This window comes from Micrasema longulum, unplaced genomic scaffold, assembly GCF_059751315.1.
Source record: "Micrasema longulum isolate JH-2025_06_02 unplaced genomic scaffold, ASM5975131v1 h1tg000472l, whole genome shotgun sequence".
NCBI lineage: Eukaryota > Metazoa > Arthropoda > Insecta > Trichoptera > Brachycentridae > Micrasema > Micrasema longulum.
In genome coordinates this window covers 468,716-482,489 of record NW_028277670.1, presented here as the reverse complement: position 1 = coordinate 482,489, position 13,774 = coordinate 468,716, and positions in this window count along the sequence as shown.

Genomic DNA, 13,774 nt, shown 5'->3' with positions numbered 1-13,774 from the left:
TTATATGTTTCGGACTTCATAGTTATAAGTCTGATTTATTTATTTTTTCTCGCAATATAAGTTTTAAACTTTTCTCTGCTTAAAAATGTTTTTTTTCAATTAGGTATATATTTTGTTATTTTTTTTAATTACTTATGTGTATTTGCTTGTTGCTATTGTTATGGTTATCCAATTTTATCATTTTTATTATGTATTTATATATGTATGTATGTCGGCCTTGTAGTATAATGGTCAACACGTTTGCCTAGCATGCGAAAGGTCTCGGGTTTGATTCCCGACTTGGTTTATATGAAATTTTTTTTAAAATTCAGATACCAAATATGAGTATATAATATTACTACTAAATACAATTTTTCAATTTTTACATTAACATTTCCCATTACGTTAAAGAAAAAAATATTATTGTGTACATAATGGGGAGTGACATTTTACAATAGTTGAATTATTTCATTTTTAATTATAATTATTTTTAGAATAACCTATAAATCACAAAAAAATAATAAACGGTGTTTAAAATCAGTGCTTCACAAAAAAGAATTATTAATGTTACTTTTCACTTCTTTTAACATTTTACAACAGAGATGAAGAACATTTAAGAGAAGGTAATATAGAAGTCCAGGCATCTACAGGGCTTATGACCTGTCAATGGCTGGTTTAAGTGGCCACTTTACACACTGTGTAACATTCACCATTCTGCCTATATTTGAACATCTATATCCCTTCAATTCTTTCATCTGTTGATGTTTGTGAAGTTAAAAAGCTGAAACCTTTATTTATGCGGTTTTATTATTTATTTATACATGTTAATATAAACAGCTCCCCAGGGAGTTGAATCCAGTCCTTGTCTACAAAAATTTGGACAAACTCAAAATATTGTTTCACTTCTTTCTTAAATATGTTGTATTCCTACTGCTCTTTTAAATTTCTTTGTTCATTTCATTAAAGAAAAATATTATTCTATGAGTATAATGATGTCGTGCTGCAATTGTTTCAAATTTTAAAATCAAGATGTTACTAGGTCATGTACTTACGTTTTGTGACGTAGAAACACTTCTTTTTATGTTGTATTTGAAGCAAACAATTCTTTTAATCTGACAATTTTATGTCTAAAACCTAATATTTTTCAAATAAATGAACAGTGGAAAAAGTAGACGGTTTTTTAAAAATAACTTTTATAATCAATTTTTGTATTCTTTCGACCGGTAAAATATTTGTTTTAGAAGCACCACCCCAGCCGATTATTCTTTATATGGATTGGGCCAATGCAGAATAAATTAATTTGAATTTTTCGATGGGTTATATATTCCTGAACATAATGAATAAATAAATAAGTAGTATTTAAGTATATAAAACGTAATACTTGAAAAAAAAATTTCACACCAGAATATTTTATAGTCCCTGGACCGGTACCTGTAGCGTAAAACTGATTATCTTACCTTCATGTAACAAAAATGATGAATATACGCTGCGATTGGTGTACCAATGCAGTGCCTTATGCACCATTAGGTGCGGAAAGGGAATGATGATTATAATATGTACATATATACTTTTTTTTTTCACATTTATGTTCTTTGTTAAAGCCAATTTTTGCCGTTTATGTAAAAATATTGTACACATTATTTTTTCCATTGAAAATATGACACAAAAGCGCATACTTATTTTATTTCAAATGAAGTTTTATAATCACAACGTCGTTAATTTGTGTTTTGAGTAGTCGTGCAAGTGTACTGTTTATGCCATTGATGTAGGCATACACAAAGAAGTTTTCTCACATTATATTAATCGTTAAAAAAAAAAAAATCCAGTTATACAGTTAAGTCCGCCTTTTAAAGCATTAACAGTGTATTTTGTAACATCCTAAGATGCCACCCCCTCTCAGGCGGTTATATAATTAACCGTCCCTGTATAAGACCGCTGCAGATAAACAAATATGTACTGACTGACTACCCTCCCAGGACGAATGAGTCTGGGCTAAAAATAAGACACCCCAAACGTATAATCTGCAGCCCGGACACAACATAAAATTACTTCCTACCATCCAATTTTTTTTTTTAAGTCCTTTGAATTTAATAAGTCAGAGGATACCTATAATATGTGTGATTTTTATTTAGAAACTTTGCTGGTCTGTCTTTAAACTGTATTTTTTTAATGTTATTATATCATTGTCAACTGTTTGTTTCTTTAAAATAAATACTTTTTATAATTTTAAAGTAACGGGTGCACTGTTTGAAAGTTTCCGTTGTTCACCGCTTGTCACATATTTTGTTTAAATTAAGTGTTAAACAATGCAATAAAATAAATAGTCTTCTTTTTTACCTTTTTGTCGGCACATTGACCACTTATGAACACAAACTTAATAATTTTTAACAGCTAACAAAATATTTTCGAATTTTAAGTTAGGAACTATATTTCACGCCCAGCCGGTTACGGCGGCTAAACGTAAGCTGTACAGTATTTTAATATTAACAGCTTCCTAGGGCGTTGAATCTAGTCCTTGCCTACAAAAATTTGAACAAACTCACGATTTTAATTAAGAAATAATTTTCAATTCTATTCATTTCTAATATTCCATCTCAATTCTAAGAAAAATTTCCTTTCCAGCAGTGTGGTTTCAGGCAGGAATGAATTTATAAAAATAATAATATTAATAATAATATTTGGCTGATTTATACAGCGCCATTTTTGTAAAAAAATCACTTCAAGGGCGCTTTACAATTGTATAAACAATTGTGTAAAAATCGGGTTGTGGTCCTGTGGCTAGTGTCTCGGACTCACAGACCAAAGGTCCGTGGTTCGAATCCCACTCTACCCCAACTCGATTCCCATTTTCTAATAGTGAGTTATTTACAACTCGTTGAAAATGGCCCCCAAAATTAAACATTTGGGTAAATCATAAGAACGCAAATATTTCTTTTTTAAAAAAAAAAAAAAAAAATTATCTAAACTTACTAAACTAAACTTAAGTGATACATTATATTTCCAGATTTAAAATTGAGGGTATGATAGTTTAAAGAAGTGGGATTTTAGTTGGGATCTGAACTGACTGGGACTGTTGATGATTCGTAAGTTTTAAGGCAATTGGTTCCAGGCAGAGGGGCCGGTGGCGGCAAAAGCACGATCTCCAAATCTAGTGTTTGGGGAGCGCCGGATTTCAACAATTTTTCCTCTTCCTGAATCAAATGCTGACCTAAGAGTAGATTTTCTTTGACATGTATTTTCCCTAATACAAAGGTCCGATAGGTATTTTGGAGCCATTTCATGAAGGGATTTGAATACTGTCCAGCACAGCTTGTATTTTATTCTCTCTGGGCTTTTTAACCAGTGCAAATCTCGAAGATGTTGTGAGATGTGAGAATATTTTTTTACTCCCGTAATAAGCCTTGCTGCTGCATTGAAAACGGATTGAAGTTTATTAGTTTGATATTTTGGGAGATTTGCGTATATTCCATTATTGTAATCTAGACGCGAAACGACATAAGCATTTACAAGAGCTTTAGTTGCATCTATAGGAATATTTCTCCGCACGGATTTGATCTGTCGGAGATGGAAGAAACCAGCACTTACCGTTTTATTGACCTGAGAATGAAGAGAAAGATCTGAATCTAAATGAACACCCAGTAGTTTAACATTTGTCCTAGGGGAATTTGTGCCTTTTAAAGGAAAAATAATGCAGATATAAAGCCGAACACTCAATATAGGCACACTCGCAAAGGCTGTCTGCCTAAAACAAATACTATCGTTTAAATTTGCGTACTACAATACAAAATTGGTATGTTAAAAAAATAATAGGAAATTAAGTATCTACAGGTATAACGGCTGTCATTTTCATGTCATGATACACGTCCCGTAATTTGTCTTGAAATAATCAATATTTGTTTCGGGATTCTCAGACAAATGCCGTCCAACCACGCCATCCCTTAAGCAGTAGTTCATTGCACCCAGTACTGCCCCCACACCCTTAGTATATAACTGTTAAACAGGATGCTGTCGGGCCAAAAAAATACCGGCCCAGATTTTAACATCTCGTGACGCAAACGTCTTAAATCTCTTGAATATTTTTGAATATGAGACAGGATGTGGACGATTCCCTTGGTGGGTTTTTCAGGTACCGTTATGTGGGCAAAAAAGGCTAGCCGAAAGAAATATGATCAAATCTGTTTCTTAATGTGGCAGGGACAATAATATTATTATAACGGAAGGTGGTTTAAAATAAAAACACAAGAAGTATAATAATATTTACTCCTTGTGTCCGGGCGAAAAAATATCACAGTTTTGAGGGAGAAATAGATCTAAGACGTTAATAGTTTTCAACTTGATTAAACACTCATATAAAATTCCTGAAAAATAAAATTGAGTGAAAAAAATGCATAACAAACTTGAAATTCTGAGGGGCAATTATAAACGCTATCTTTATAAAGAATAATCGATATTTTTGTACGAAAATGCGTATATTTGTATAAAAAAATTAAAGTATCTTTGTCGGTAACTTGTAATTGAATATGTTTTTCATGCAGGAAATTTCATTTTTCTTTGTAGATAAAATTAAAAATAAGCGTTAACTTCCCATTGTAATATGGGCTAAAGTATCGACTTATCGGGGGCGACATGAAATATTTGTTTATAAAGTTACGCTTCAATAATTCACTATCCCTGGACTGTTACCTGAGGCGTAAGACTAATTACCTTACTTTCCTGTACAGACGATCGAGATAAGCTGCATTTACTTAATAAATGCAGTGCCTCATAATGAATTGGTTGGTGCGTTCGCCTACCATGCTAGAGTCCTCGGTTCGATTCCTGGCAGGGAAAATGCGAAATATTGATTTTAACGTTTTACATACCGTGCAAAAAAACTTCCTCGAGTTATTGTGTAGTAACCTGACATTATGAAATGACCGGCTCATAATAACTGTCTCTTTTCATCTTATTAAAAATACACGTGTGTTTTTCCTAGTGATCTAATTTCTTCACACATCTTTCTCGAAAATTAATATTTATTATATTTGTCTCCGGGTACTCGATATTTTGTCATTTTTGGAGATCCTGATGGAACGAATATTTCATCAAAAATTATCTACCTTACCTACCGAAATACGTGATATATATTTTTTTATGGTTTACTTGAAGATTCCAACAAATTTCCTAATAATACTCACAGTAGTTGCCTTGTTATTAATTAATTTATTGCAATTTGCAACGCCGGCAAGGGCAAGTTTAAAGGTATATATAGTTCCTGGACTGACACCTGAAGTGAAAAATCCTCACATTTTATCGAACAAAAATGATCAAGATACGCAGCAATTGGAGTACCAATGCACTTCTAGTTGCAGCACTGGGTACAGAGATGGACACAATGATAATGATATATTCCTTATCGAGCGGAGATACGTTGACCACGTGGTGTTAGTGGATTTGCATTTAAGTACAGTGAATTCAAATCTTTAGCCAAAATCAAGTGAAGGTTAAATTTTTATGTTTTTATACATAGGAGTTGATTATATTTTGCCTTGCTAATTTATGTACAACAGTTAAATTAAGTGCTGGGACAGCGTTCGGCATTTTGTGTCCTGTTTTTATTTATTTCAACAATTATCTTTATTATTTTTACCACGTATGATATTACCTCATGCGGTAAGTTCTTATGACTTATTACAGTTACGATATATTTTAAGTCCTCATCCAGAATTTTACATCGCGCCTCTAGCTGCATTAGCTCTAAGCTGAAAATGGGACAATGCATCAACAAATGTGGGACACCTTGGGGTGTCTCGTCATCGCATGGACAGCCATTGATTTATATTGAAGTAAAAGTTATCACTAGAGCCTTTACAGGGCGCTGCAGATTGAACAAACACCTTGCTAGAATGAACCTTTCAGAAACTTCTAGATGTAGGTTTGGCAGCGTAGGTGAGGAAACACCTATACACATTTTATGCGGGTGTGATGCTTTGCATTATAAAAGGAGCCTCACCCTCGGGGACCACTGGTTAAACCCGAGGATGTTAAAGAGCTCGCTCTCTGCTTAATAGCCCGATACTTTACAGATCTGGGCTTGGAGGGGGAGATTTGACAAAATGTAAGCTCTCGCCTCCCACACAGTAGCCAGGCTCTTTATAGACCTGGGCTTGGAGGGCGAGAACTAATAGTTCTTCACAGGTCGCAGTGACGTAAGAAGCTTGCACTGACCCCCACCTTTCAGAATAAGAATAATTCAAATCTTTAATGGAGTTCATTTTGTGTGAGTGGCAAAAATTAAGGCATTTAAAATAGTATAGGTAGTGTGCGTACTCGCACAAAAAAAACGTTTCCTTTTTCCACCGAAAGGCACTAACACATAAATATCGGTTATTGAACACTCGAACGCACTGTAATAAATCAATTATCAAGAACTTTATAACTATTGCTCGTTGAATAAACTATCTTTCCTTGAAATAAAATGCAAAATCTCAAACATCATTTATTTCAAAGAACACGGTAAGAAGATGGTTAGATAAAGAAATATAAGAAAACAATAAATAAAAGTGTTTAAATAAATTTAGTATGAAAATGGTACAAAATAATAATAAGTAGGTACAGTTTAATTGTACAAAAAGAAAAGAAAAAAAAAACGAGAAATAATATTGTTTATAAAATGTATACTTGAAGAACTATGTGTGTGGCTATTCATTATAATAATATAAAAGAACTTAGTTTTTGACCAAATATTTTTTATTGTTTCAACCGACCAGTTTCAAAGCCACACAAGTGTTTTTTTATTAAGGTATAATCAATTTACGAATTCCATCCTATTTTATATAAACAGTGATGACTAAATATTACATCCAACCTATGGAGCTAATATGTCAAGTCCTTACTTTTTTTATTTTCCCCTCTGCCAAGGACCTCAGAACAGTGAACGAAATCTCACTAAAAGGTACTGTCGATGTGTTGCTACAGCAAGGGCAGGCATTAAGGAAGCAAGCGGTGTTGTCTCTCCTGACTCGCGATGTTACATTTACCATTTCCGCCTAGATTATGCCATATTTATACCTTTTGTTAATTATTCGTTTTTAAATTTAGGTAGATTTTAAGACTGTTTAGATTAAGTATTATTCATTAATGCCAATCTATTAGAGCTCACTTAAGCCTATTGATAGGCTTTATAAAAAAATCGTTTTGTCATGCTGTTCTTCTTAAGATGAAAAGTATGAAGAAAACTAAATAAGAGTGAACCAAAGGAAATTTTGTTTATTTCGTTATTTATAATTTTTTTCTTGTTATGAATCACTTTTTTAATTTCTGTGATTTCCAAGTTGTCTAATTTTAATATTTTATTTTCAACATGAAGATCCAGTGTCTTTATTGAAATTATGATTATTTTCTATCTGACAGTTTGTATGAAAACAGCACACTGTAATTATTAGATAACGAATTGCCACAGTAGAATAATGTATTAATCCAAAGGACTCGAACAGGCACTTGCGTCTTTATAAAATTCCTTAGTTGTCACAAATCTAAAATCGATATTAGTATATTAAATAAAATAACAATTTGTTAAGTTAATCCCTAATTTTATAATGGTTGATAATTCAAATAATCAATTAAAGTTTTTAAATTGATAAAATGCAATCATTTATGCTAAACTCTTCGATGACGATGTTTAAACATGAATCTTGTAATACAGTAAATAATAAGTTAAACTGGTTTGAGTCTCGGCTAAAACCTAGGCGTCTCGGCGCTGAACCCCAAAAAGGCGTCTTAAACAACCCGTAGCGCATTCTCGCGGCAAATAGATTAAACTGGAAAAGCCAGCCAAATTTTCCTTTCACAGCTAACATTTTATCAGAATGCTCATTAAATCGAGTTGTGCAATTAAATTATTTCCACATAACTTTATAATCTATTCATTGATGTGGCTTACATCTAAAAGTATCAAATCGCAAATTTTTTCAGGGCCAAATACGGCCTTTCAATAAAAATACGTATTTTTAAGCCATTTTTATGGCGTTAAACTAAAAAGTTTACGACAGTTAATAAAAAAATATCAACCAGATGTACGCATCTATATTTTGACTTAAAATCAATATTTATACTTCAAAAATTGTTAGCGAGAAAATTGTAAGAAATTTTAAAGGATATTATGTATTGTTCCTTTAAAATTTAAGGTGCATAGTCATAAGAATAAAAAAATATTAACCGGTATATCTGTATTAGATTTTTACTGTTAGAAAATATATACATGGGTAGAAACTAGTAACATAGATTTTCAGTTTCCTTTCTAATCTAAGGTCTGTTTTTTATCGATTTTGTTTAGGTACATTTACCCTTAAATATAAATAAACGCGCAGTTAGTCACATGTATACATAATTTATATACAGATAGATTCGTGAACACATATTTTATTTCCAGGAGTATCCTAAACTGATTCAGGGACATAATCAATTATCAATACATCAAAAAATATAAAATGATAAAATCATTACAATACAAGGATCGTATAAAATATTTATTATTTAAATTATCACTGCATTTTCACTAGTACTGATGAAACATTTATTTGAGAAAAACCTTTATTGCTATGATTTGAGATTTTAATGTTATGTTTGCATTTAGTTCACAGGGCAATTTATAATACAGTACAAAGACCGGGCAATATTTTACCAACCACTGTCATACAAATAAATAAGAAAAACAAACGAATTTTTATTTATGAACAAAACGTTTTTTTTTCAAATTATTTTATACGTCTCTACTCGTTAGCAAACAAGGCACATAGACTAACTATAAAAACCGTATCTTTTTAATTTGAAAAAACCAAAAAAGTCATATGAAAAAACGTTGAAATAATTTAGAGATGAATTTTGTTTTTCAAAAGATTTGAATATAAAAAACCATTTGAATTTAAATAGGTGCGAAGGTTTTTACGATCACTGTTATCAATATCTTTCTTTTTTGGGTGATACCGTCAGTGTTAAAAAAACTTAATTTGTGATTAGATAAATTTTTAACCACTGTATTTGGATCCAAGCTTTTGTTGATCTTGGTCTACGCCTTTTGAAGCTTCTTAAATTTTCGTTTAGCAAAACACACGGTAACACCCAAAAAATAGACATTTAAATTTAAATAACTAACTAACCATCACGCCATTTCCCCAGAGGGGTAGGCAGAGAGGATAGAACGCCACACCACTCTGTCCTGGCACACTTCCTTTGCTTCCTTCACATTCATACATCTTCTCATGCACGCACGTCGATTATTCCGACTTTTCAAATGACCACTTTCAAGGAATTTGTTGTACTAGATCATGCCATGTCTTTCTCGGCCTTCCTCGACTTCTACAACCAGACACATTCGCATCATAAATCTTTTTAGCCGTTCTTTCATCATTCATTCGCTCCACATGACCGAACCATCGCAAAAGACCTTTCTTAATTTTGTCGATAATGCTTAACTCAGCCTTGCATTCTGCTCTAATTTCGACATTAGGGCACCTATCATACATTGTTTTTCCGCACATTCGCCTGAGGGATCGCATTTCAACAGCATTGAGTCTACTTTCGTCCCTTTTTTTCCAACTCCATGCTTCGCTTCCATACATTAGGGTTGGTACCAGAACTCCATTATTTATCTAGTATTATATCTAAAATAAAGTACGAAAGTGTGGTAAGTTTTTAATTTAGTTACTTAACGTCGATGCCACATATATGCAAACTCCGTATACGCATTTAATGTTGTACCGATGATAGTTTAAGCTGATTTTTGTCACAACTTAAAGGTAAGATCAATCAACCTTAATCAATATGCTAGTTTGTCATGAAATTTCACTTCAGGGATTGAACCGAAGTATTGTTGCACGGTAAGCAAAAATGCTAACTAGTGGACTTTGTAACAAGATACGATATTATCTTTTAAAACCTTAAAATCGAGGAAGTTAATCTACTCCAGAAAACAAGAGAATGAGTCCCATTGATAATTTCTCTCGTAGTAAAATTGTAGCCTTATTTCTTCCCTGAAGGGGTGGGCGCCTCATTTCTTTACTTTTTCCGTATTTAAGGAACCTCCCCCAATGAGGCGAGGGGGTTCTAACGACGAAGCAAAAAGAAGAAGTATTTTCTCTTTTAATTAACCTCACTTAGGCAGTGAGATGGTGCGGTGAACTTAATAGATTTTTATTCCAGCGCTCCCGCTTAAATTTTTACAAGATTTGAGCTTTTAATTTTATCGGAGGGAGGGGATATTTTGGCGGGAAAGTTTGTATGTTTTGACGGGAAATTCTTATTAAGAGGCTTGTTTGTTGAATAGATTTTATTCTACCGCTTTCTAAGTACTGAACACCTAATTTGTATGAGCTGCGAAACAAAGCGTAATTTTAATTTTAAGCTGTTTACATATTTAGTTGGTCGTTTCTAAAATAAGTTTTTGGACAAATTACCAATGTGTTTTAACACTCTTTAAGCTAAAATACTATACATGGTTTGGAGAGAGATCTCTCTGAAGTAATTTATTTACATATATTTTTTGCTTTTTGTACCTAGATGGCAATTATGGATCAATTTTTCTTTTAACTCTTTGGAGGCACAGTGGTATAAAAAACGTACCACATATTCAATGTATATTTTTAATACCAGAACAATAGTAAATATTAATTACAACATCGATAGGAATCGATCGATCCATATGAACATTACGTTTTTGCTAACATAAGTCATTAGCCTCTGACTGATTTAAAGAGTTGTTTACTTCCTTACTGTCATGGTGGTAGTCAAATTTATACTACCCAAATAAGCGTTTACTTATTTTTAAAAAATGTGTTTGTTTAACACTCAATTAAAGTAAAAACAAAAGTTTATTATTAAAATAAAAAGCTGTACCTCAAAGCTTAAAGCGTATTTATAATTTTATGTGGATATTTTCATGTTTTTTACTATTGCATGTTTTCACATACGTATACTATTGTTTTCTTTTTCTTTTGATGTACTATGTATTATTTTAATTTGAAGACAAAACATATGTTTTATATGTATAAAAAATAGTCGAGAGTAAAAAAAAAGTTATTTCGTGAGATTAATTGGCTTGGAAATAGATCTTTTTTGAACGGATTTACTTGAGTTGATGGTAACTATTGGTAAAATGCTCGTTATTCAATCTATCTCTTATTTATATATACTTTTTTATTTATTTATAAAAAACATACCAAAATTTTAATACAAATTGTCAAGTCCTACTGAACTATATAAAATCAGCAGGTGCTTATAGTTAAGTTCTAATAATACATAATCTTATCTCTTAAATTCTATAACACATAAAAACTCTAATTACTATGGACAAAAAAGAAAATATGTATTCCCATATGCATCTAAAATAAAAAAACGTAGAAATACAATATGAAAAACCACGTTTTAAAAGCCAGATTTTCATTTTAAAGATTTTATTGTATGTGTTTATTTTCATAAATAATTATCTTTACTTAGAATCGTATTATTTAATATTTTGCACCATCCGCATTTGTATCTGTTATTCATAACTTTTAGCTAAAAAATAATGGCTAAAAAAATTTACGATGCGTATGCTGATTGATGAAAAAAAAAGAAGAAGACCGAAAATTACACGGCATGACCAAAATAATGAGTCATGTGGCGTTCTATCCTCTCTGCCTCATGATTTGTTTATTGTTTTTTTGATGAGTAGATAAATGACAAAAATTGCAAGTTATCCATAGGAAAAATAATAAAAACTGTCTATAAATTGAACTTTCAAACCCGTCAAGGAAAAAAAAATTTTTTCTCTATTTGGATTAAGTTCATATTACTTTTTTGGATTCATTCTCTATTTTTTCGTTCTCTGCAATTTGAATTTCCCCACCAATCTTGTTAAGTTTTCCACCCTTAACTTCACTTCCTGTCTCCAGTTTTAATTTAACACTAAGCGATTGGCGGGTAATAGAATTACGTACTGCACGAGCGTAAATTTGATTCTAAGCACCTGTTTTAAGGTGTAAAACGATTTCCGCGTACATGAAATTTTACTTTTGTAACTTAAAAACACCTGATTTTAATTTTTTTATTACCGCTGTTTTGAAAAGTGTCCAGGCTTATGAAAAATATAATTATGTGTGAGAAATAGATCCAGAATCCCAATAGTGCTTTCGACTCTCATGTGAAAATCTTGAAAAGTAAATTGAGTGGAGCTACGTCCGCCTCGATGTGTACTTGTTGGTGCAATCGCCTACCACATTCGAGGTTCTAGGTTCAATTACTGGGAAGATGGGCACGAAATATTATTTTAAAATATGGTTTTATACTGCAACATTTCATTGTTCTTGGACTGGCACCTGAAACGTAAAACTGATTAACGTACCTTATGTGTAACAAAAATGATCGAGAAATATTCCAATTGAGAGGGTTTAAAGCCGAAACGCCACTGTCCACGGTCATTGTTTTTGGGAAGACCAACAAAACCAGTCTCGAAAAGACCGTTTCTTGTACATGTAGTGTAACATTTACCATTTTGCCTTTATTTGAACATCCATATTTCTTCAATTTTTCTTTCACGATTTTTGAAAAGTTAAAAAGCTGGTGAGATTTATCAGACTTCATTATTTCGTTTGCATACCCGAAATGTTTGTGCTTCTTGAACCATTTGATTGTATCAATATTATTTCTGTTTTAATACAAATTTTTATTTTGACATTTAACTTAAATTGTACACTAGCAGCCCTATTGCCAAACGGTAATTTCTTCCAACCACCCAATAAAATAAATGTTATATTTATATCATTTAATGTAAAATAAAATAAACAGCTAAAGATTAACAAAAACACTAATAACTATACTTGTATATAAATTTCTATAAATCAATTCCATTACTCGATGGGAAAAAGTAATTAAGAGGAAAAGGGAAGAAGAAAGGGGGAAAGATTGTCAGATAGATATTACCAGATAAATATTATCAGGTAGATGGATTTCTTCTAATCTCTCGTATCTATTAATTTTGATTAAAACAAATAGTCCAAGAAGACGTAAAAAAATTGAAGAAGCACAAAATAAATAAATTAAGATAAAATAACTTTATTTTAAACCATTTTTTATTACTATTACCGACCGGATTTAAAGCTTCAGAAGCTTCTATTTCAAGAATAAAATATTATTTGAAAAAATAAAAAATATTTTCAGGTGTTGCCAAGTATGTAGAAGAAATAATTCATCGATAAAAGTTTCAGCTCATTTGCTGTTTTTTTTTTTAAACAAAGGCAGAATGGTGAATGTTACAGTACATAAAGTGCCAACTTAGACTAACTTACGACTGATCAAAATATTGTTTAAATATACACAATAATACAAAGTATGTTACAAAGTTTAAAACGTATGAATTACATTCCCAGCAATTACTAAAACTCAATTCCGGATTTAAATAATACTTACAATTTTTTCATGTGCCTACATATTCAGAACAACAAATAAACAAAGCAGGTTTAACATATGTATAACTAAATATCTCACAACAATATATATCTCACAACAATATATGAACCAAACAACTTTTTTTACGCTTATAAAATAAATATATAAAAACGGTTTCAAGAATTGAGGAAGTGTTTAATCTAGGTCTAAGGGATATAAGGTCGTTAAAATTATATATGCAGATTATGCAACCATAGTGGCGTGGCAGTGGCAATTTCGGATAATTAGAACATATCTATCTCAGTTAGTTAAACAAAGAGGTTTTTTTTTTTTAATTTTTAGGTTTTAAAATCTCGATCCGCGACGTTCTAAACTCCGAAGTGAGGGTAAAAAC